Raw genomic sequence first — 4,969 nt, forward strand, 5'->3', positions numbered from 1 at the left:
GCAGCAAATCTGAGGTCATGACTGTAAAAGAGGCTGATTCCTCATTGTTCAGTGTCTAGTGTAGCCAGGATGTAAAGTGTCTAATAATGTGGTATCAGAACTGGGAAGTGTAAGAATGGGACTGTCTGAAATTATTCCTTGACTGAAATTGCCAGGAAAAACCACCATTGACTCAATCAGGTTAAACTTCCATCTAAAACCTTGAAACCAAATGACAAATGTTTGTCAGAAGAGGAAGGAGGTGAAGGGAAGCAAGCTTCATGAGTAAGTCATGGACCCAGACACAGAAAAAATCCTAACTACCTTGGGAGAAAAGAAAAATCGGAAGTATAAATCTTCTGTATTTATGACTTCTGGATATAGAAGTACCTTTATTAAAGGTTTTCTTAGATAAAAATAAAAATATCCTTTGGTTGTTTACAGGTATTATGAGCCAATGTACTAAGTTGTATCTGATAGGACAAATATCAAAGAAATTATATGGTTGATACATAGAAGAGCATTCCTGTACTATGGAGGTTCAATTCAAAATAGCAACTGTTAAAAGCTGCTTTATTTTGTAAAAGGTGTACTGCAGCAGTAAGCAACAGCTAAGATCACTTTGATAGAAACTAAACTTGGTGAAAATTAATCTGTTTTTTTCCCTATTTATAATTTCCTCACCTGAAAATTAGGCTAATGGGTTTTACCATGCAAAAAAATCACGAAGATTTGCACTGTATTGTTGGTCACCTGTTCCGATGTTCAGGACAGCCACTACCCTGACAGCTAATTACAGGTTCATTTTTCAACATCTTATTATCTACACAGTCATTTGAACCTGTTTGGAGGCAGTGGCAAGAGTAATGCTAACTATTTGAAGCTTAATGAGCTAAGACTAATGGTAATGACTTTCAAGACAGTTCAGAAGGTACCTACACTTTTGTCCCCATCTGACCAACCTAGCTTGTCACTGCTGTTTTCTCTTACAGAGTATATTTCTCTTCTGTAAAGCTGGCTTTGACCTGGCTATTTTCTAAATAAAGTTTCCTAGCCACCAAAAGAAAGTCTTTATAACCTAGATTTGGAAATGCATTGATCTTTAATTTGGAAGGCCCAGATGAGGAAAACTAGTCACATCTCAGACTCTCCACCTCTGAGAACATTCTGTGCTCTTGCTATGGTTGGTCCCCCATCCTATGACAGATTTAAATGTCAGAATTGGTCACATCATTGCACTTCTCCCTTTTTCTGAGGAAAAAATTTAATCACTGCCACTAACTCAGAGATTATTTCACATCTATCTGCTCTATGTATGTGAACAGCCAAATCCATTGTATTTGAATTAGCTATTTACTAAAAAATATTCTCTACAAGAATACCACCAGGTAGACAGATGCTTGCATAAGTCTTTGTGGTAGAGGAGTGATACAGTATCAGTATGATATACAGTTTAGGGAAGTATGTTTTCAGTGAACTGAGAGAACTTGCAGAGTTGAGCCACGAATTACTGCATGTTGTAGATGAATGTTTTGAACAGCAGCATATATTCTGTGTGCTGCTAAGAACCAGCATTTCGCTCTTAGCCTGGCACAGTCCCCAGGAAAAGGAATACTGCAGTGTGTGGTGCAGACACACTGGTCTGAAGCAGCTGGCATTTTTCGATGGACAAGCTGTGCTGGGCAGGTTTACTTGCTTATGCTGTTGTCACAGCTATTATGGCAATTTAGACATGTCAGCTAGGAAGGACAGTAGCAGGCTTAAAACTGTGTAAGTCGAGATAATGGAATCTGGTTTAAAAGTGTTCTGCAGATAATCTTCCATGGAGGTTCAATCTTTATGACAACACATAAAAACTCCCACACCACTCAGCGATCCACACATTAGCAGGAGGAATGATGCACTTCTGTTGTGATGATTGGAAAACTTGTTATCTGTTTGGTATCCAACTATCAACATTTCCTTTGTCACAATACTTGATTTGAAAGTATTATGGCAGTCCTGGTACACAGAATCAACCCAGACTCGCATTGTTCCTGAGTTTTCCCAATTGAAAGATAAAGGTGACAACTGTGTCATGTTCACAGGGATCAGAACAGTTTAATCAAACATTGTTTGTTAAGATCATTGCAACAGGTGCCAGAAAAAATATAATTATTGTGTGGTAAAGATTTCAAACCTATTGTATGTTGCATCATTAGTGTAATGTCTGCTTACAGTTAGTCATCATGTCCCTGCCCGAGGTATTGCATCCTTTCCAAGGACTGAGTGTTTAATATACAGTTTAAACAGCTTCCACAATCTGCCCAGCACAGATAAACAAAACCAGTCTATTCCCTTGCCCGCATATATGCACACAGACACAGAGCAAGCAGCAAACTGACTACATCGGTCCCTCATTATTATCTGATAGAAGACTGAATGAGACATTGCAACATGGATTTGTCAGGCATAATTTCTGCCTATGCCATGATAGAAGCTTTTGTGTATTGCAGTAAAATAGTTATTAAGGACTCATTGTCAGAGCATCAGGATCCACCAAATGGGATAAACGATATGCAGCTGGGAGGAGCTGCAGGTACATGGGAAGATAAGCTTAGGATTCAATAAGATCTTTATCACCAAGAGAAATGGTTTAACAATAGCAGTTTCAGAAGGTAGGAAGGTCTAAGTGCTTCTATTGTGAAACATTAAGCATTTGCAAACTGTCATATGGAGACCTGTTCTGAAGCAAAGAACAGTTTTGTAAAGAAGAGCTGGAGTTTGTGGAAGATCATCGGTGGAACACGAGACAATAACATGATTGACTGAAAAAACATCATAGTGGTACCCATTAAAGGTTTGTCAAAACCAGGATGTTTGAAATTAAGTTTTCAGTCTTGTTAGCACCCAAAAGTCTATTTGCCAGTGCAGGGTTTGTCCAGCACGATCTCTGTCAATGTGATCCCTTTGTGCTTTTAGCAATTGTAATAAGACATTTGTGTGCTGCAGTATATTCCACCTAACTAAGTATATGAGGTGGCATTGTGAGTAAATAAAATTCCAATTTATATACGTGAAATTGGTGATGGAATTTTTTTTTTTCTCCTCAGCACAGTTAGTAAAAAGCTCCTTATGCCTTGGTTGTGTGTATCACAAAACAGGCATCCATCCCAGCAGGAGGAAGATGGAAACCCAGAACGCTGTTCAGTTTTGCTGCCCATTTCACTATATGTGCAAACATTGGTGACGTTCACTGAAGCCTGGTCTGCAGCCATGAGATTATTTCCCACCAATGGCATGCCATTTCTTGCTACTGATTTCTTCAATTCCAAAGACCTCGTGCAGCAGTTTGAATTTTGTAGAGAAATTTCTAATTTCTATTTCAAAGCAAGATGCCTATTGCTGTTCCTTTCTGTGGAAGGCAGTAATTATTTGAGACCTTTACAAATTCATCATACATGACACCCAGGTATATTCCTGGTAAAACGTACCATATTTGCTCTTATCCTGAACACAATGAAAAACAACATCCTTGTTTAGAAGCCTTGGCTGTGGTTTGGCACAACCAATTGCCCACTGGCAATACTAGTTTAGGGCATTAATACTGACGTCATTCCTTCCTGCTCATTCTTATCCTGTCTGTATCTCTCTCCCACTCAACACGGTGCCTGCACTCCAGGACCTGCACTGTGCCAGCTCAGTTGTTTGCACAGCTGTGCTCAGCACTGGACTGGCCCACTGTTTTAGCTGATGAAGAAACAGATGTTTTGCTTTGCTGGATTGTTTTTCAGATGGATTAATTCCTTGACCTGCCTTACAGGGAGACCATATGAACTTCCACACTGACAAGACTGCGGGGCAGTAGGCCATGGTGTTGGGCAAGAAAAGCAGCAGGGAGTGAGCGGAAGGGGTGGAGGGAATAGCAGCATGAAGTTATTTGCTGCTACACATGCTGCAGTTTCAAACCACAGCCTCTGGCTGTGTTTTCCTGAGTGACTGCTACTAGAAAGGCAAAAATCTTAAATGCCTGTTCTGCCTTTGCTGCTGTACCCTTCTGTGCTCTCTATTCACCTCTCCTGGCCCAGCTGCTCAGCTACTGGCCATCTTCTTCCTTGCTCCAACACAATCTTTCCTCAACTTCTGTATGAGTAGATTTAGCTCACTAACTCAGCAGTGAACTGTCGGGGTCTCCTCCCCTGCCATGGAGCCCTGGGAGAGGGGCCCTGGGCAGGAGGCACAGGGTTTCCCTGCCCCTGGTCAGCCTCATTCCCCGTTGGTTGGTTTGTGTTTCCCTGTGTGGCCAAGGACCCTCGGGTCCCGTGACTGTGGAGCTCCTGAGTACAGCCCCGGCCATGCGGCTGGAGAAATAAACATCTCTGAAACATCTACCACGAATCTGTCCATATATACTTCTTCTCCACGGGACTCCTGGTTTGATATATGCATGTTACAGTAATCCCCGCTGCAACAACTGGTGTAGAATGTGGGCCGACACCGATCCCTGAGAAAATTTGTGAGTAAAATAACCACTCTAGACCTCTCTCTTCTCATCTTGGTTTGGATATTCTCTCTGGACTATGGAAGAATCGTGGGAAATGGGGCTCTCTGAGCCACAGAAAAAAAATGTATCTAGAAGTAAAAGGAATCCTTGAAGACCAAAACAAAAAAGTAATGCAACCGGGAGATCTAGAACATTTTTTCATCTGGCTTTTCAAAAGGTTCTCCTATATTTCTCGAGACTTACTTTTTGATATCGAACCTCCTGTATCCTGTGAGGGGTGTTTCTGGGACGAGATATGGGATAAGTAAGGGATCAAAGAGAAGCTTTCTGTGCATACCTTATAATCAGGGAAGCTCTTGAGGAGCATTTGTATGGTCCCATTACCCCTAAAGCAGAGGATCCTACTTCTCCCGTGGCCGAGGCCGCGCGGCCGCCATCCCAGGAGCACATGACTGCAGCCGTGCCCATGGAGGTGCCTGCGCTGGATGCGCCCGGCCCCCTCGGGAG

This window comes from Corvus brachyrhynchos, unplaced genomic scaffold, assembly GCF_000691975.1.
Source record: "Corvus brachyrhynchos isolate BGI_N302 unplaced genomic scaffold, ASM69197v1 scaffold363, whole genome shotgun sequence".
In the NCBI taxonomy this organism is placed as follows: Eukaryota; Metazoa; Chordata; class Aves; order Passeriformes; family Corvidae; genus Corvus; species Corvus brachyrhynchos.